Source organism: Fulvia fulva, chromosome 2 (genome assembly GCF_020509005.1).
Source record: "Fulvia fulva chromosome 2, complete sequence".
NCBI classification, from domain to species: domain Eukaryota; kingdom Fungi; phylum Ascomycota; class Dothideomycetes; order Mycosphaerellales; family Mycosphaerellaceae; genus Fulvia; species Fulvia fulva.
The window spans coordinates 5,998,302-6,020,110 of record NC_063013.1 but is presented as its reverse complement, the minus strand read 5'-3'; positions in this window follow the sequence as shown (position 1 = coordinate 6,020,110).

The window sequence follows — 21,809 nt, the reverse complement described above, 5'->3', positions numbered from 1 at the left end:
TCCTTTACGAATAACTAGGTAAGGTAGGGTAGGAACTCGGGAAATAGAAGAGCTACAAACAGTAGATACGTAACGAGTATAACGTATTAGTTAAGGACCGCGATATATAGAAGACTAAGAAGGAGGAAGCTACTAAGTACCGCGATATATATTAGAAGGACTTAGGTATAGTACGAGTAGAGATGAATTAGGCTAAGTAGTAGCTTATTACGGTCTAGTAGGAACTCGATAACCTAAAGGCTTAACCTAAATCCTCCTCTAGCGCCGTACTCGTAGTACAAAACGAGTCTCTAAAGAAGTAAGCTAAGGAAGCCCTATAATAGCTTAACGATAACGACTCTAAGATCAAGGCACTTGAATTAGACCTCGATATATATAAGACAGAGGCTCAAACCCACTAGAACGATATCTAGGAGCTGAATTAATCCTAGTAAAACTAGGTCGACGAGCTTAAGAAGTAACTCGAGGATCGTAGTAGGTCTAGGATACGCTCGTCGCTATCTCGCGTAATGTTATAACGCCGCGTACTATAGAACGGTCGTAACTCTTTAAGAGGTAAGGATGATAAGGCGGAAGGTAGACGAGTAACTAAGAAGGTTAAGAAACACTCTCGTAAGCTAGATAATAACGACTCGGACCTATTATCCGAAGGTTTAGAGTTAGAGGAAGACTCGGAGTCGGATAGCGATACCCGTACTTATTACCGCTCTTCTAAGAAGAAGAAGTAGGTATACGACTTCGAGTCTCTAGTTAAGTACGATACCGAACTTAGCCAGCCCTTTAAGACTTAGCGCGGTATTAATAAGCCCGAGAAGTTTATTAGTACTATCGATAGTAAGCTATTAGGACCCTCCCTTAAGAAGTTCCTCTTAGAGTTAGAGACTATCGTCGACTATACGGTCTTCCGTAATAAGAAGGTAGTATTAAAGTTCGTCTATAACCTCCTTACTTCTCCTAGTAACGCGTAGGAGTTAGTCGGACCTAAGATTCCTACTATTTCTAGCATCCTCGCGAGTAATAAGAAGTTATATAAGGGCATTAACGACCTAATTTAAGAGCTCGCTAATCGCTATAGTAACCGTAACCCTATCGGCCGAGCCCGCGAGCGTATATACTCTCTAAAGATAGACGGTAAGGACACCTTCTAGTCCTTCTACCCGAAGTAGCGCTAGAACGTAAACATCCTAGGCCTAAAGGGTAAGGACGCGATAGACTACCTATAACGTAAGCTAATAGTCCGCTACCTTAATAAGTATCTAACGTATCGGCTAACCTCTCTTAGCGATATAATCGATAACTATTAAATAGGTACGGGTAGATAGTAGCGGAGTAGAGTAAGAGATCAATCTTTAACTGACTAATAGCACTAGTATATAGCAATATATTAGGAACCAATATGTTAACTGTGTTAGATGTCTATCTAAGCTAAAGGGGAGAGAAGGTATCTCCCTATAAGCTAAGTCATCGTAGATGCCTTAGGCTACTAGATCACTTCCTGATTATTGACTCCCTTTAAGATGCTACATCTTAACACTCCTTCTCATCTTGTATAGGAGGTTACGGTCTGCTCACTTCCTATTAATAGTACTTAGACCTTTTTATGACAGGTTTAGCTAGCTTACAAACCTCTAGAAGTGTAGACTAGTCTTTGGTTTTATAAACCCGTCTATAACTATCTTAGAGGCTAGGGTGTACTTAATAGCAATAAGCCTCCTCTACCAAAGTTTCCTAATAGCGTTATAGCTAATGTCAATGTACTTCGACTTTTTATGAATATGTGCATCTTTCACTAGGGTAAGGGTAGCTTGATTGTCACCTCTTAATTGGACTAGTCTCAAATTTTATATAGTCTCCTAGTTTCTAGTGATTCTTAGTTAATAGGAACAGTCTCCTACTAACTCTAGACAATCTATTTCTCTTAGTAGTGAAGCTAGGAATTAGGACTACTTTGTATATATATTTATAGCTATGTATTTAGCCTCTATTATAGATGTTGCTATAGACTTTTGCTTCTTACTTATCCAAGAAACTGGTGCCCTATAGAGGAAGAAGATATACCTAAGGATTAAGACTCTGTCTGCTTTGTCTATTATATAATCAGAATCACAGTATCTAATAAGGTGTCCTTTTCTAGACTTTAAGAACTGAAGTCCTAGATCAGGGTATGATCTTAGGTACCTAGTGATCTTCTTTAAAGCCTTTATATAGTAGGTAGATAGGTCACTCACAAATGAGCTCATCCTTCCTAGGGCAAAAGCAATGTCTAGCCTTATGATTATTACTAGCTATATCTAAGTACTATTAATACTCTAGTACTCTGCCTTATCACACCTCTTATCTATATGGCTTGAAGGTTTGAGGGCCTTATAGCTGTCTATAGGTGAGTGTATAGGTGCTGCCTTCTTATAGTTCATTCCTATCTTAGCTAGGCTGTCCCTAACAAAGTGTCCTTAGTCAAGTTTTAGGATTCCTCTCTTCCTGTCCCTTATGACTCTTATACTAAGGATCTTTTTAGGTTCACCTAGATCTTTGATCTTGAAGATCTTGCCAAGTTCTCTTTTAAACTAGAGAACATCTATCAACTTTAGTGTAGCAATTAGAATGTCATCTATATTTATAAGGATTATGATCTCCCTCTTCTTATAGATAAGTAGGCATAGATCTACTTCTGACTATATGAATCCAATCTCTCTGAGCTTTAATACACAGAGTTGATTCTAATCTCTAGCTGCTTACTTAAGTCTATATAAGCTTTTAAGGATTTTGAACACTATATTTAGTAGAAGCTCAACTCCTAGTAGTAGTAACATAAAGATGTCTTTATAGAGGGTGCTTTTTATGAATGCATTGTTCATATCTACTTAGTAAAGATAAAGATCCTTCTTATATATAATAGCCATAAACACCCTAAGGGTGTCCTGTCTTACTATAGGTGCAAATGTCTCTATAAAGTCAATACTAAACTTCTATAAGAAGCCCCTTACAACTAGTCTAGCCTTGAACTTTTCAATAGCTCTACTAATGCTTCTCTTAATATTAAAGACCTATCTTAATATAACTAGATTTGCTCCTTTTAGTAGAACAGAGTTTTCCTAGGTGTTATTACTCTATAGAGTATCTAGTTCCTTTTAGATTGCTTCCTTCTAAAGATGTCCCTATTTCTTATCATTTATAGCATCCTTATAGGATTTTGGAATTAGGACCTCTTACTTATATATAATAGCTTCTATAGTTGCTACAAAGGCCATTTCCTTAACTTCTTCTAGGAATTTGCTATCCTATAGTATTGAACTGTCTACTGATTATATAGCTGTAAAGAAAGCTTAGTAAAAAGCAGCAAGGTTCTCTAAGAGGTCTATTACTTCTCCTACTTTAGTAGTTAGTTCGGGCTTAGGGACTATAGATTTTAGGGCTTTCTGTTTCATATTATAGCCCTCAATATTATAGTTAGCCTTTCTCTTTCTAAGGGATGATTTAGGGACCGTTACTTATAACCTAGTAACGTCTATTTCCTAGGGATCTAGGGAGCTTCTCTTAATTAGCTAATCGATTTTCTGAAATTCCCCTACGTTCTCCGGAGGTTAGGGAAGTTATATAAACAGCTTTCTCGGCTAAGCGACTTTAGGGCTCTCAATTAGCTGATCTATTTCGGGGGTGCTCTAATAGACGCCTAAATGGTAGGTAGATTGTCCTAAGGATACGTTCTTCCTCGGCCTTCCTAAGGGCTTCCTAGCTAGTGTACTACTTAGTAGATTTAATGTTAGAACATTGAGACCTATATCACCTCTAGGCTAGTCTTTAAAGAAGTCTATATATATGTGTTGTTTAACAGCTCTTATGTCTAGTTCCTAAAAGAGCTAGGCTTTAGCTATGTTTTTAATATACCTAATAAACACTACTTCTTTACCCCTATTTATTAGCTTGTCACTTCTTGCCTATTAAGGTTAGGATCTTGTGTCTATATAGACAATAGCTTTATATCCCTAAACTTTCAAATGGTTGATGGTCGGTTTAATACTATCAAAAGCCTTATCTAGTGAAACCTTCAACCTATCGTAATCTAGGCTATTTAGCAGTTTGTTCCTTATATAAGTTTAGGCCTCTAGTACTTTAGGCCAAAATTCAACCGGCATTTTAGCCTCTTTAAGCATTGCCCTTATAGAGTCCTCTAAGGGTTGTATTAACCTCTTAACTAGTCCATTCTGTAGAGAGTTGTATACCTTAGTTAGCTCGAGCCTAATCCCTAAATCCTTCTCCTACTACTTTACTAATACAATAAGTTCTTTTGTATTATTAAGTCTTACTGCTTTTAGCTACGCTAATGATTTCCTCTCTACTTTAATCTTCTAGTTCTAGAGAGCAACTAGAGCATCTTCTCTTTTCCTAAGAGGAAAGGTCCACTTCTTCCTAGAGAAGTTGTTAATAATCTCAAGCTAGTATTTGAATCCTAGTCTTAAGATTAGTAGTAGGCTATATATGTTAATAGATATAAGGGCAAGTCTTTTAGGTCTTCTCTCTATAACTTTGCCTTTATACTTCTTTATCTTTGCTATTAAACAGACTCTGTACTAGTGAAAGCTATCCTTAGGGATAGGAATAGGTTCTTTTATGTCTATTACCTTATAAAGATTCTAGAGCAAATTCTTCCTAAAGTGTACAAATCTTCTATACTAAAGCTCCTACTACTTTAGGTCGGTCTCTGATTAAGTAGTCATAAAGGCATTCTCTATTAGTAGTGTACATAATGAGTAATGTGCCCGTTCTTATAGGAGAGGGGAAATCTCATTAATAAATAGAACCCCCCTAAGGAGCTTTGTCTAGACAACAGTCTTACTAGAGGGGGAAACAAGAGAAAATAATAGAGGTTATACACTAAACTGCTTACTAAACTGGTTCTATAAAACCAGGTTCACTCCTAGCTTAGGTATAAGTAGGCCATCTTCTAAAACAACTTTTCTACTAGCTCTCCTACTTATGTCTACATTCCTAATATAAGTAGCCAATAAAAACCCACCTTCCACTTTGATCCATTTCTTCCTTATTAAGGGAGTTATAGATCTAAAGAGGTAGCTTTAGTCAGTTATATAGGATGAAGCATAGGAGTTAAGTAACCACTCTAACGAGGGGAACTTGCCTTAGACTTCTATAGTTGAGTAAGCCACTTCATCATACTCATCATTATTAGACATTATCTCTAGGGATGAGCTGTATAAGTTACGTAACTCTTAGGCGGAAAAACCTTTTCTAGTCTTCTTTACTTTAGAGATATAAGACTAGGCCTAGTTCTTCTAGAGTAATAGTATGTCAGAGCTAAGTTTCTTCACCATTTTCTTAAGTTCTTCTATAGAAGGCTTCTCTCTTAGTGTCCTCCTTAAAGTGGGTAGTAGAGTTCTCTTCTTCTTAATATATGTTATATTCTAGGAAGATAGTAGTTAGGAATGAGATCTAAGGACCTTTCTTGCCTTAGGCAAACTAGGGCAGTCCTTGATTAGATGATCCTTCTTATAGAGAAGGTAGGAGAGTGGTCTTACTAGACCTAAGGGCTTGACCTAGGTGGCTGCTATACTATACTTAGCCTTAGAGGGATCTAACCTAGCTTCTTAAGCTTTAAGGATCTTTAAGGTCCTTTTATAATCTATCTTTAGCTAAGCTATAATAGTATCCCTAGCTACATAGTAGTTAGGTAGTAGTAAGCTTAAGAGCTAGGTCATCCTTACATTAGCTTTCCTATAATACTGACCCTCTAGGTCAACATTAGCAATCCTTTTTCTAAGAGAAACCAGGTGTGTCTATATAGATCTAATAGTGAACTCTTTACTTATCTTAAAGGTCACAAATTGCTTTATAGGCTTATATATATAGGTTAGTAGCACCTGGCTATACTTGTTCTAGAGATACACCTACTTCTTAGCAGCTCTTCTAGATTCATATAAGCCCTTAAGCTCAAATTCATCTTCTTCTATAATCCTACTAAGGATACTAAAGTTGTATACTACATTATGTCTTGTCTATATTAGCGTATTAAGGATCTCTTTAGTTATAGCCTCTTCTTAGAGTTTTAGAGTCCTACCCTTGATGTTGTTAAAAGACACTTCTATCAGGTCATCAATTACAAAGAATGCTAACTAGCTCTCTATCTTATATCTCTAAAGGTTGAACTATCTCTTCTAATTGTCCCTCCTAAGAATTAGGATTTTGCCTCCCTTCTCCTCTATCTTCTCTAAGTATAAGTCTATAATAAATTGGATGTAATGAAACAAGGTGTGTATGTTCTAAGGTAGTGGCTTAGATCCTACTAAGGCTTCTAGTATAGAATAGGAAAGTTCGTAGGTATAGATACTAAGGCCTGCTTAGTAAAGTAAAGAAGGAGCGGTATAAGGTCTCGGGGCTAGGACATAGGTCTGTCTCTCCTAGCAGAGCTTTAAATGACTTACTTGAAGTCCTTCTTAATAGTATCTCGATATAGTTCTACCTATAGAGTATCTTTAAGGTACTAGCTTTAAGTAAGCCGTATAGAGTCCTTATCTAGGTTACCTATTACTTAGTATCGAACTAAGCTCCTTAATAGGATAGACGGGGTAGACATCTAATTCCTAGATGTTTTCTACTACGATAGTAAGGGATATAAGTAACCTATACTAATATAGGTTGCTCTTATTCCTTTATAAATCCGGGCTTATAACCTGTTAAATAGGTATAGTTAGATAGTAGCGGAGTAGAGTAAGAGATTAATCTTTAACTAACTAATAGCACGAGCATATAGCAATATATTAGGAACTAATATGTTGATTGTATTAGATGTCTATCTAAGCTAAAGGGGAGAGAAGGTGTCATGGTCTCCCCACAGAGTGTACGGAAGGTGGGGACAGAAGAGCCTCAGAGCGCTCAGAAGTCGTCAAGAAGTGACAGTCCAGCTTGGTGTGTGAGCGCCAAGAATCACATGCCCCGCAACATTCACTACGGGACCCAGCCCTCCAAATTCACCCCTCTACCAAACCTTGAAGCACGTGGAAGACTCGGAACGTAGGGCAGGTTGGAATAAGGTTTTGAGCAAAGCTGCTGAGCGCGGCTTCGCACGGGTTAGCCCTGTTGATGCGGGGACACGCACTCGCGAGGGTCGCGTATAAATATCTGGCCTTCCCCAGGCCTCTCTTGCTTTCTTCGTCTTTTGTTTTGTGTAGCAATCATACCATACCCTTTTGCATCTGCACTTCGCACCTGCATTCTCGCTTTCACCCTTGCATCTCACAGGCCAGGCTCTCGCCCTGACATCACAAAAGACCAACAAACCGTCAACCACTCGAGTCATCCTCATGGGTGACCACGCCACCGATGGAGGTGTCAACCTCGACAACCAAGACACTCCATTCCACTTCAGTGAGTGGACTGACATCCCCTTCTCGAACGCCGCTGCCTTCGGTGCCTGGGCAAACGCCAACCCCGACACCGCCTACGCTCTCATCAACCGCACCGTCTCCTCTTTCCGCGAGACCGCCCAGCAGGTCGAGCAAGCAAACAACCAAGCAACATACCTTCAAGGTATTGTGAACACCTTCCAGAACCTCGCCCCGCACGCCGACGACAACCGCCGCCAGCACTTCTCCAAGAAGGTCAACGACCCAGACGAGTTCGACGGCAACAAGAGCAAGTTTGAGGCATTTGAGACACAGCTCACCATCAAGCTGTTGGCTAATGCCGACCACTTTCCGCAAGAGAAGGACAAAGTCACGTACGTCTTCTCCCTCCTTCGGGGAGACGCCGCGGCTCAGGTACAACACTACATCGACAACGCCACGCAGACTATCGGCTGCCCGGACGTCCTCACCTTGATGCAGGACCTCCGTGCTGCCTTTGGTGATCCAGACCGTAGAGCCACCGCCCAGAACGCCATCCACAACCTCCTCCAGAAGAACAAGAGCTTCGCCGAGTACCTCGCGGCCTTCAACCGCGACATCGGGTTCACCGGCTACAACGAAGAGACCAAGAAGAGCACTCTCCGCCGTGGTTTGTCAGCAGAGCTTCTTCGAGCCCTCGAGGACAAGGACGTCGGTGCTATGAGCTTCCGTGAGCTCGTCGAGACCTGCCAGCGCCTCGACTCCAACATGAAACACACCGCCTCTCTCCTCGCTTCCCGTTCTCAAGGTCGTCAGCCTCGTGGTCCCGGAAGCCACTTCGCTGCTCCACTAGGCGCCGCCGCTCCTACGGCTCTCCCTCCCGTCTCTGTAGGTGACGCTATGGATCTCAGCGCTGGTGCCGCCGTCCCTCGAGTCCAGGGCCTCGTCAACGGTAAGCTCACTCCCGAAGAGAAGCTTCGCCGTCGCCAGGCCGGACTCTGCACCTACTGCGGCGGTCCAGGCCACATCGCAGCCAACTGTCCGCAGCTCGCTGCCCGTAACGCCCGCAACCCGGTTCGCGGCGCTGTCGGCGCTATCGAGCCTGCTCCAGCTGCTCCCGCTGAGCAGGAAAAAGCCTAGGTCTTCCTCATCGACGCGATGAAGACCAAGAACAACGTTTACCGAAAGTGAAGAGAGGAAAGAAGTTGAGGATCAATACAGCACAGCTAGACCTGTACGACGAGACGGGCAAGGACCACGCTTGCAAACCGTTCGTCACGAATGTAAATATCGGCTCAAAGAAACTCTCTTCTTCCAATCTCACTCTCATGGACACTGGCGCACTAGGCGAGTCTTTTATGGACTATAAACTCGCGACCTCTCTCAACCTCGAACCCCAGGAACTGAAGTACCCTCGCACCCTTGAACTCTTTGACGGCACGGAGACTACCACTGGTAAGATTACTCATGTTGTACACACGTCAATCACCCTCGGAGGCAAGCGTATGTCGATCACCAGCTTCCTTACGTCCCTACCGCATCAGAAGTTTATCCTCGGCCTCCCCTGGTTCAGACGACACCGACCTATCATCGACTGGACTTCCCTTACTGTCAGCTTCCCTCCAGAAGTTCCTCCGGCACCTCCGCCTTCTCCGCCGCCTCAGCGCGGTCCTGAGTATACCAAGATCTTCCAGGTGAACGCCGCTGCCTTCACCACTGCTGCTAAGCAGCCCAAAGCTCAAGTCTTCGCCGCCTCTCTCCGCGATATCGACATCGCCCTCGAGAAGCTCGACAAGAAGCGTACACCTACCGACCCTGCTACGAAGGTCCCTCCTTGGGCACACCACATCCTCCACGTATTCGATGCTAAAGCCGCAGACGAGCTGCCTCCTCATCGCCCTCACGACCACAAGATTGAGCTAGAAGAAGGTGCAGAGACACCGTTCGGACCGTTATATTCCATGTCCCGAGAAGAGCTTATCGTCCTCAAGAGATACCTCGAAGAGAACCTAAAGAAGGGGTTCATTCGAGCGAGCCGTTCCAGCGCTGGCAGTCCCGTCATGTTCGTCAAGAAGCCCGGCGGTGGTCTACGCTTCTGCGTAGACTACCGAGGCTTGAACGCTGTTACAAAGAAGAACCGCTACCCAATACCGTTGATTCAGGAGACGCTCGAGCGCCTCTCTAAGGCCAAGTACTTCACCAAGCTCGATGTCATCGCTGCGTTCAACAAGTTACGAATGGCAGAAGGACACGAGTATCTCACAGCCTTCCGTACTCGCTACGGGCTGTTCGAGTCGCTCGTTATGCCCTTCGGCGTTTGTAACGGGCCTAGTACCTTCCAGAACTTCATTAACGACATCCTTCAGGAGTTCCTCGATCAGTTCTGTACTGCCTACATCGACGACATCCTAGTCTACAGCGAGACCAAGGAGGAGCACCGCGAGCACGTCTGTAAGGTCCTTCAGAAGCTCGCAGACGCCGGCTTGCAGCTCGACATCGACAAGTGCGAGTTTGAGAAGACCGAAGTCAAGTTCCTTGGTTTGATCATTACCGCAGACGGCATCAAGATGGACCAAGAGAAGATCGACGCTATCGTCGAATGGGATGCTCCTACGAACGTCAAAGAGGTCCAGGGTTTCCTAGGCTTTGCCAACTTCTACCGCCGCTTCATCCACGCATTTTCGGGCGTGGTACGCCCTTTGACGAAGCTCACGCGCAAGGGTGAGAAGTTCGCCTGGACCGACGAATGCCAGGAGGCTTTTGACTTGCTCAAAGCGAAGTTTGTTGAGAACCCGCTTCTACGGCACTTCGATTTCGAACTGGAGACCCGTGTAGAGACCGACGCATCCGACGGCGTGGTGGGCGGTGTCCTGCTACAACGCCGCTCGCCTGAATCCCCCTGGTTACCTGTCGCCTTCCTCTCCAAGAAGATGACCGCTACGGAGTGTAACTACGAGATCTACGACAAGGAGCTTCTCGCCATCGTCAAAGCTTTCGAAGAGTGGCGCCCCGAGCTCGAAGGCTCTGCTATGCCCGTCCAAGTAAGCTCCGACCATAAGAACCTCGTCTACTTTATGAAGAGCAAGCTGCTCAATCGTCGCCAGGCCCGCTGGAGCGAGTTCCTCTCCCGGTTCAACTTCGTGATCTCGTACACGCCCGGCAAGGCCAACTCGATGGCCGACGCCCTTACCCGCCGCCCTGGTGACTCTCCAGTTGATCGAAGAGGGGGCCGGCAAATCGCAGGGCAACAAGTCATCAAAGAGCACAACCTCTCTTCCGAGCTTCGAGAGTACCTATCGAACGGCCAGCCTACGCTCGCCGCTTCCTTTGCTACTCTCGTGCTCGCTCCTGCCTACCTTGACGAGAGTGACGATGAATCCGAGCCTGAAGAATACGCCTCGGACGCTGAGGACTTGAACGACGATGAAGAGGGCTCAGTAACGACCGACGGCTCATCCGAATCAGACTTTGAGGGGTTTGATAATGAGGAGCAGCCCGAAGGCATTATGGCACGAGTACGAACAGCGTACGATGCCGACATAGACGCCCAAGAGTTAGTTCAGGCCCTTGGATCTGGCGCGAGGACATTCCCGGGCTTCTCGCTGTCCGAGTGCGAGCTCCAGGAAGGTGTCGTCTACTTCCGTAAGAAGCTTTACGTACCGCAGCCCGAAGGCTCTAATATCCGAGCTGAGATTCTTCAAATCATCCACGACTCCGCCTCTGGGGGTCACCCAGGCGTAGCCAAGACCCACAAGCTCCTCGCTAGGTGTTACTGGTGGCCGCATTCCTGGAAGGACGTCCGCCGCTACGTGCTGAACTGCGCTACTTGCCGAAGAGCCAAAGCTAACCGCCACCGTCCCCACGGTCTCTTGCACCCTCTCCCGGCTCCTGATCGTCCGTGGAAGCACATCACTATGGACTTTATCACCGATCTTCCTCACGGCAAGACCTTCAGCGGCGTGAAAGCAAAGGCCCTTCTAGTGATCGTGGACCGTCACTCCAAGGACCGGTACATGATCCCGTGCTGGAGCATGACCGCAAAGGAGACTGCTCGCTTGTTCTACGAATTGGTCTGGCGCTTTCAAGGCCTCCCGGATAGCATCACCTCTGACAGAGGCACCCAGTTCATCCCGCACTTCTGGAAGCGTCTGTGTGCTATCCTGGGCATCAAGCATAACCTCTCGACCAGTTTTCAGCCACAGACCGACGGCCAGACCGAAATTACGAACGCTATCCTCGAGCAGGTCCTTCGTTGCTTCGTCGACTACCACCAGAAGGATTGGCCTCAGCATATCCCTGCGGTGGAGTTCGCTACTCGTAACTGGGACTCGGAGACTACTGGCTACTCTCCCTTCTATACTACGAGAGGTTACCACCCTCGTACAGGCATGGAACCAGAAGAACCTCTCCCGCCTACCGAAGACGCAAACGAGCAAGCAGCAGACGCGTTCGCTACTATGCTCTCACAGATCCATGAAGAAGTTCACGACGAGATGGTGTACGCACAAGCAATCTACGAGGATCAAGCCAATCGTCGTCGCCAGCCAGCTCCCGACTACCAAGTAGGCGATATGGTCTACCTCAACTCTAAGAACATCAAGACGGACCGCCCCTCCAAGAAGCTGAACTGGAAGAACCTAGGTCCTTTTGAGATCACCGAGCGTATCAGTTCACACGCCTACCGTCTAGCTCTTCCTGCGAACATGAAGATCCACGACGTCTTCCATCCCGTACGCCTTCGGCCGTCGGCTGAGGACCCATTCCCGAACCAAAACCAAGACATGCCAGGTCCTCCCGATGAAGTAGAAGTCGACGAGCCTATTAACCTACCTTCTGACGACTATGCCGTCCGCAAGATCCGGGGAATCCGCGCAGAGCCTAACGACGTTGAAGGACTACCGCCGATCAAGTATGAAGTCGAATGGCAAGGTTGCCCTGAGTGGGATACCTCATGGGAACCTATCCAACATATCATCTTCAATCGTCAAGCAATCGAAGAATACCACGCCCGCGCAGACGGCCCAGAAGTCAACATCGGCAGGCTCTTCGAATCTGAGCTCTTCGACGGGGCTTACCAATGGTGTATCGACCATGACATCAGGCCTAGGCCTGGTACTGAAGCTGAACATCCTCGATATGTGGAACTACTACGGCTTCGTAGGAACTCAGCTTTGTTCGGGGGGGCTACTGTCATGGTCTCCCCACAGAGTGTACGGAAGGTGGGGACAGAAGAGCCTCAGAGCGCTCAGAAGTCGTCAAGAAGTGACAGTCCAGCTTGGTGTGTGAGCGCCAAGAATCACATGCCCCGCAACATTCACTACGGGACCCAGCCCTCCAAATTCACCCCTCTACCAAACCTTGAAGCACGTGGAAGACTCGGAACGTAGGGCAGGTTGGAATAAGGTTTTGAGCAAAGCTGCTGAGCGCGGCTTCGCACGGGTTAGCCCTGTTGATGCGGGGACACGCACTCGCGAGGGTCGCGTATAAATATCTGGCCTTCCCTAGGCCTCTCTTGCTTTCTTCGTCTTTTGTTTTGTGTAGCAATCATACCATACCCTTTTGCATCTGCACTTCGCACCTGCATTCTCGCTTTCACCCTTGCATCTCACAGGCCAGGCTCTCGCCCTGACAGAAGGTATCTCCCTATAAGCTAAGCTATCGTAGATACCTTAGGCTACTAGATCACTTCCTAATTATTGACTCCCTTTAAGATACTACATCTTAATAATAACCTTTATTAAGCCGATAAAGACTTTAAGATCTTAGACAGCCTCTCCCTCCGTAATAAGAAGCCTAAGAATAATAAGAAGGACAATAAGAAGGACGGTAAGGATAAGGACGATAAGCTAGTAGGCGTAGCTCCCGGTAAGCTACCTCGTAAGGCCTAGTCGACCCGTCCTAAGCCCTTTAAGAGTAGTCTCGGTAAGACCTTAGACAAAGCCGAGAACACTCGCTATATACGCGAGAGCCTCTATAAGAACTACCGTAAGCCCGGTTACCGCTTATAGTAGCGTACCTACGAGCTCTTCGAGTACGAAATGCCGGTACGTCTAGGTACTAACGCTAGCGGTACTAACGTCGTCGAATTACCGGCGGGAAATACGTAGTCTACTACTTAAGCGTAGAAGTAAGTAGATATAAACAAGAACAGTTATACGAAGAATTAAGAGAAGTACTACTAGTAGAGCCTCTACTAGAAGGACTTAAGCTATTATTATATATTCTTAGGGATAATACGGATCGTAACTATATCGCTATTACCCCTAGGACTAAGGGAGTTCTACCTCATTTAATCTAGACAGCTTAAAGCTCTCTTTACCCTATTTCTTTAGCTCTAAACGCCGCGGAGGTGCCTAGCTATATTAGGTAACTCCTAGGCAATAGTAGTATAGGCTACGGTACTAACGGCGCCTACGGCCCTATAGGCGAAGCCCCCCTAAGACAACTAGTAGCAACTTATAGAGGACGTAAAAAGTATAGAAACTAACGATCAGCTCCCTTACCGGTCTCTATAGGTCATGATCACTTAGCTACGTACGGCGCTTATACTATCGTATTACCGAGGGTAATAAGAAATAAGGACGACGTCCTAGGCGATTACTAAGGCCACCCGGAATTAATACCCCTATAGCTAGGTATCGGTCGCGGTATTGACACTAGGCCCCCGCCTAACGTACGATATAGTTACGATCCGTATTATAGTAAAGGAAGACTAGGCCGAAGTTACGAAGCTATCGAACAAGGAGCTCGCCTAACGAATTAACTAACTAGGAGTAGTCGTAGTGAACTAATAGTCTAACGGCACTCTATAGATCTATACTAGCTCTACTACTACTAGGAGGTACCTAGAGGTATAGCTATAGTGGGCATCTAAGGTTACGGCATTAGCGAAGGTCTTAACGAAACAATTTACGATCCTAGTCCACGATATACCTAAGGAGTTTGACCTAACTAACTAGGGTCACCTATACGCTCTCTAAGAGGACAACCCGGTCACTCTTAACTCTCTAATCTAGAAGGCGACTTGGCTCTATAGGAAATGGCTAGAAGGCAAGAAGGCCTCGGCGCTAATAGTATAGCTATAAGACGCGAAAGCGGCGGATCTAGCGATAGAACAAGGCCTAGTCTAGTAATATAGCCTTAAGATAGTAGAAAAGTACTCCTTATCCTTTCGTGTCCTCTAATACTTTAAATACTAACAGTATAGACACTAAACCTACACGTGTATAAATAAGTAGGCCTGCTCGAACTATATAGGAGACTATATATCTAGGGACTATACATCGACTACGAGACGGTACGCGAACTGTCCGGGGCACTACCTATCGTATAGTACGGAATGCCTATAGCGGAAACTAGCGAAAAACAAGGCAATCACAAATAGAACCGTCGCCCTAAGATTCTACGGCGACCGTAAGGCTAGCCTATACCGGAACTAACTAGCGGCGGTTAGGTATAAGCGCCCTAGGGCCGAGAACGATATAAAGGATACGTAACCTAGGGCGTACGGGACGCTACGTACTCTACTAGCTACGGCGAGGGAATCTAACGTTCCGCTTACCTAACTAACGATATAGTCTAAACTATACTAGACGCCGGAGTACACTACGGTAGTAAGAGAAGTAAGGAGAGCCCGCCGGGTATAGACGAGCAGCTATAGCGAGGAGGCCTAGAACGTATATAGGGAGGCATACTAATAGAAGAAAGCTATAATACGGGGGGAGAAAGCAGTCGGCTAGAGGGCTATAGTAGAAGAAATCGCCGGCAAGCTAGAGAGGATATAGAAGCTAGCGAAATAGGCCCGATAGGACCCTATATAGGGCCCCTCCTTCTCTATCCTAGCGCTATAATCGCCTAGTAGCCCGGTTAGCGACCCCGAGGCTAAGGCGCGTCTACTAGCTAGCAAGTTCTTCCCGCCTCTAGTCGAGGCTAATCTAAGCGATATAAATAGCTCTACTCCCCTAGCCCCTAGTATCGCGGTCTAATAGGAGGTGTCCGAGGGAGAAGTTGCCGCTATACTAAGGAAGTTACCGGCGAAGAAAGCCCCGGGGCCGGATAGGATCCTAAACGAGCTACTAAAGAAGTATAGAGATTAACTAGCCCTAGTAGTTATAGCGATCTTTAACGCCTACCTACAGACCAAATACTACCCGATAGCTTTTAAACAATCGACGACAGTAGTCCTACGTAAGCCGTAGAAGGAAGACTATACGTAGGTGAAGTCGTACCGCCTAATTGCGCTCCTTAATACTCTTAGGAAGGCGCTTAAGAAGCTAGTTATAACGAGACTCTCCGAGGCGGTAGAGGAACACTCCCTACTCCCGGACACCTAGATAGGTACGCGCCTATAGCGATCGACGCTATCCGCGATAGAACTTATCACCTCTTAGGTAAAGACTATCTAGTATAAGAATAGGGATAAGGTGGCTTCCTTACTTAGCCTAGACATATCGGGAGCCTTCGACTACGTGTTATACCCGCGGCTACTCTATATCCTAAGGTCGAAAGGACTCCCTAAGTAGCTTATTAACTTCGTACGGTCCTACCTCCAAAACCGTAGTACGTCGATCCTAGTCGGCTAGTATAGAAGCCTATTTTAAGTAGTCTATACTAGAATCTTATAAGGCTTAACGCTAGTACCTATTCTATTCCTCTTCTTTATAGCGACGCTACTCCTAGCCCTAGAATCCTAGAACACCGCTACTAGCGGCTTCGTAGACGATACGAACATCCTAGCGTAGTCTTCCTCGACTAAGGAGAACTATAGGCTACTAGAAGAGAAGCACAAGATCTACGAGGACTAGGCTAGGAGGTACGGGGCTCGGTTTACCCTAGAAAAGTACAATCTAATACACTTTACGCGCCGGCCACGGTTCTACAATATATAAGCTTCTATCTATATATAGGGGCACACGACTAACCCGGCAAATTAGCTTAGGATCCTCGGACTATAGGTGGACCCGGCGCTACGGTAGAGGAAGTACGTATAAGCAATATTACGGAAAGCTAAACAGAATATAGCATTATACTAGAGGCTTACTACGTCTATATAGGGGGCGGACTTCCGGTAGTTACGACTTCTATATACGGCTATTATACGGCTAGTCCTTAATTATAGTAGCTAAGTATAGTCCTTAGGCGAGAGGGCCTGCCTATCGAAGGGACTCGTCGCGCCGCTAGCGAAGATCTAAAACTAATGCCTAAGGAAGGTCACCGGGGTATATAAGTCGATACTAACGAGGATACTTAAGTACGAGACCGCTATACCGCTAATCGACCTATATATCTAGGGACTACGGACCTCCTACTTAGGTAAGTCGGCATAGTATCTAGTATAGAAGGTCATCGCTAGTATAGTCGTAAGGGCCCGCGAATTAGTACTAGCGTATAAGGGCATTCGACCCGGAAACGAGCCGGACTACCGGGTAAGGGACGAATAGCTAGTAATATAATAGGAAGGTAAGAAATTATTTATAGAGTAACTATAGAAAGAGAGGTAGAACAACTAGGTTGTAGGGTATAGTGGACGCCCTTAGCTAGCGGGATAACCTAAGGAATAGTTAGCTACAAAATCCGCGGTTAAGTACCCCCCGAAGCTTATCTACTACCGCCTTACGAGGGTATAGAGTAGTATAGTAACCTAACTACGAAGCGAACATATCGGCCTCTAGGGGTACCTATTATAGAGGAAGGTTCTAGGATACACGAATACTAGCTGCCCCTACGGCTATCGCTCCTAGAACGTACGGTACGTACTCCTCGTCTGTCCGAGGTAGTCGCTAGGAAGGGGGGAGTAGATAGTAAAGGCGAGGAACCGGACGATTAGGGCACTTCTTAATAGCGTTAAGGGCCTACGGCGTATTACGAACTAGATACTTAAGAAGGGCTGGCTAGAACAGTACCGCCTAGTAGGAGTAGTATAGGAAGAGAGGACACGACGTAGCGCGACGAGACCGGCTAGGAGCGGGGGCTAACGGGGTAGTGATATAGACTACGAACGTTCAGAGGGGAAGCTAATCTAGATAAGGAGTAGTCGGGGGCGGGAAGGGTTTTTACCTATTCGGGTTTCCCTTTGTATATAACAATAGATATATACCTATATAGGCCGGATAGGGTCCTAGAACAGGGGAATGACAAATCTATCTATCTATATATTCTTAGGATAGTAGAAATAGAATATAACCTAGTTATTAGCTTATACCTAGTAATACCGGGCGTAGCTAATAGGCAATATACATTGACTTTCCTTAATAATAGTACTAACTTAGATTATATTGACTCTTCTTATACGCGTAAACACAACCTACCCTTAACTAAGCTTAATAACCTATTAGCACTCGGATTAGCTAATAGGTCTATAGCTACGGAAATGATCGAACACCGTATAACTATAGAATTCACGCTTAGTAATAGCTATAGAAAAACGAGAACGTTCTAGGTTACTTATCTAGAATACGATATAGTACTAGGTAGACCTTAGCACGATAAATATTAGCTAGGTATCTACTTTGCCTCTAGTATAATAACCCTCGACTCGGAGTACTATAAGGAATATTACCTATAGAGCGGTAAGCTAGTCTAGGTATAGAGTGTTAACGATAAGTAGGAGCCTATAATTACTAAGCAAAGCTTCGAAGTAGCTCTAAAGACCCGATTACTATATTAAGCTACCGTTAAAGAAGACGATAAAGGAGATCTAGTCTAGACTATAACTTCCGACGTAATTATAAAGTAACGACCTAAGTCCGAGACATCGACCGAGACGCCGCCCGTACCAATACTACCGGATATCGATATCTAGGAAGTTAGCGAAGCGGCTATTAATAGAATAGCTAGGCAAAAGGGAGCTAAAGTATATATAATATTTATTTACGATAAGAACGAATAATAGTCACTAGGGGATCTCCGCGTAACGGACCCTTTAATAGCTTATACTATAAGTACTCTAAATATACGTAAGGTAGTAGTATATAGGCCCGATACTAGCTATAGGATACTATCCGATAACAAGACTATCGAACGACTAGATACTCGAGTAGCGGCGTTCGTACTAGTAGCGTAGCGTACTAGCCCGACACTGTCCGCTTATAAGATATACGTATAGTCTAATATTAACAAGTTTATAAAGAAAAAGGAGGAGACAATCGATCCGAAGGATCACCTCCTACCTATCTATTACGAGTTTATATACGTCTTTTCTAAGTAAGATACGAAGGAGCTTCTACCGTATAGGCTAGGTATCGACTATAAGATTAAACTAAAGCCTAGCGTGACTCCGCCCTTTAGCCGACCTTACCGTATATCAAACTAAGAGGACGAGGTAATAGCTTATTAGGTCTAAGAACAATTGGCCTAGAAGGGCATCCGTAGATACGAAGGAAGGGCAGACGTATCTTTACCTATACTTATCGTTAAGAAACCTAGCGGAGGACTTAGAGTTTATATTGACTATAGATAGGTAAACGAACGTACGATAAAATCTAGGTATCCTATACCCTTAATGTAGGACATACTTAACCGTATTATAGGGAAGAAGTACTTTACTAAGCTAGATATTATCGCCGCCTTTAACCGTATACGTATAGCGGAAGGGTCGGAATGGCTTACGGCGTTTACGATACGGTATAGCCAGTTCGAGTACTTAGTAATACCGTTTAGACTATATAATGTACCCGGGATATTTCAATCGTATATTAACGATACCCTAAGAGAGTTCCTCGACGACTTTACGTCCGCGTACCTCGACGACATCCTAATCTTTAGCGACACGCTCGAAGAACATATCGAGTATATAAAGAAGGTGCTCCGTAAATACGGTAAGGCGGGCCTTTAGCTCGATATCTCTAAATACGAGTTCTATACTTAGTCTACTAAGTACCTCGGATTAATTATCGGTAAGGATAGCGTATTAATAGACCTAGCTAAGGTATAAGCGATACGTAAATAGGGGACTCCTACTAACGTAAAAGATATCCTTACGTTTAATAGATTCTTAGGCTTCTATCGACGCTTTATTAAGGACTATAGCAAGATAGTTCTGCCTATAGCAAAGCTAACTAAGAAGGACAATCCCTAGTACCAGACAAACGAATATTAGAATACGTTCGAAGGACTAAAGTAAGCATTTACCGACGCTAAGGGAATAGTACTAGCGATGTTTACCCCCGGAAGACGTACCGTCTTAGAGACTAACGTAAGCGACTTTATAACCGTAGTAGTCCTATCGTAATATAACGAGGACAATATCCTCCGCCCTATCGTATACCTATCGAAAAAGATAGGCCCGTAGGAGTGTAACTACGACATCTACGATAAGGAGTTACTCGTAATCGTTAAGGCGTTTAAGGAATAGAAGCTAGAGCTAATAGCCGGCGACATCGATAAACTAGACTTCGAGAACTTTACCGACCTAAGCGGCTACCCTATACTCGTCTATAGCGACTATAAGAACTTAGAATACTTTATGACATCTAAGTAGCTAAATAGACGCTAAGCTAGGTAGGCCGAGTTCTTATTACAGTTCTTCTTTAAGATCGTATACCGACTAGGAGTATAAGGAGCGAAGCTAGATAGCCTTACTCGACGTTCCTAAGACGCTATCTTATATAATAAGTCAGATCCGCGTTATACTTAATAGGATAGGGTACTACTAAAACTAGAACACTTCCTATCGGTTAGCGTAAGCTAGATCCTAAGACTATCCGTATCCGAAGTAGAAGGAGTAGTTATAGACGAAGCCCTAGTAGTAGATATTAGCAAGTTATATAAACAAGATAACGTAGTCGAAGCTACTACCTAACTGGCGGTAGGAGAACTAGTGAAACTACTCCGAAAGAACAAGATAGACGATAAGTACGTAATGCTAGTCGATAGTATAATATACATTAAAAACAGATATAGCGGGTATAGCCTCTTCGTTCTACCTATAGAGGATAAGGAGAACACTATCTATATACGTATAGTCAAAGCCTTTTACAATATACCGGTAGCCGGACACCTAGGTAAGACTACTACGAGTAGGCTCGTGTTACGATATTATATATAGCTAAGGATAACCCGTTTTATTAGATCTTTCGTACGCGCCTACCGGACATATCGTAATAGCCGTAGTATTAACGAACTATAGTACGGACTTTTAGCCCTACTACCTATCCCCTTCGATACTTAGGATAATGTCGCTATAGACTTCGTTATCGACTTGCCTAGAGCGAAGTGTACGGCCGACGGTCAATAGTACGAGAATGCGCTTACGGTAACTAATAGACTAGGTAAGGAGCGCTACTATATTCTAGTTCTCGAAATAATAGCTAAATATATCGCCTACGTCTATATTAAGCACATCTTCTTACGCTATAGATTACTAAAGACGATTATATCGGACCGCGGACCTTAATAGATTTTAGCCTTTTAGGGACGTCTTTATAAACTACTATAGATCAAGCGTAAGATCTCTACCGGGTATCATCCTAAGACCGATAGACAGAGCGAGAATACGAATAAGATAATAGAGCAATATCTACGAGTATTCATTAGCTATATATAAGATGACTAGCCGGACTAGTTACCGCTTATAGAATTTATAGCTAACAACTATGTCTCTAAAACGACTAGTATAAGCCCCTTTATAGCTAATATTAGTAAAAATCCGAGATACGCGGATGTAGAGCTCAACCTGCCTATATAGCTACTCCTATATAAAAAACGCCTAGACGCGGAATTAGTAAATGCCTTCGTATAGCGTATAAAAGAGCTTCGCTATAAACTAAGAGACTCGATAGAGATAGTATAAGCGTCGTAAGCCGAGTACGCAAATAAACACCGTACGATCGTACTACGATACGAAGTAGGTAATATAGTACACCTTAGTACTCGTAACTAGCGTACTAAGAGCCCGTTAAAGAAACTTAACTACCGCTATATTAAATAGGTACGAGTTACGTAGTAGTAGAAGACGGCGGATTATATAAAAGACGAAGAAGGACCTAATAGGATAGCGTATATCTATATATAGTATCGCTAGTGTTAGTGTAGGTAGATACTAGGTGTCCGGATGTTTACTAGCCTATAGGCTAGTAAACCCTAATTACGTGATCTAGTTATATAACACACCTATACCTACATGCTTGTCCTACGGCCTATATGTTCTTAACACGCTATACCGGACCTTATACGATTACTAAAGTACTACTATATAATACGTATCGCCTAGATTTACCGCGATCGCTAAGTAACTTATATAACGGCTTCTACGCTAACCTACTAATACCGGTATACAAACCGATACTAGGCTAAGTATAACTACTACTAGCGCCTATAGAGGTAGAAGACGATAATAGCGATATAAGTACGTATTAGTTACTAGATACGATACTAGATATAAAGAGTATACTACCGCTAAGACTAGCGCTACGTAGTAGAAGGAAGGAGAGACGATACGAGTATCTAGTATAATAGATTAGTTATAGTAAGCCTACT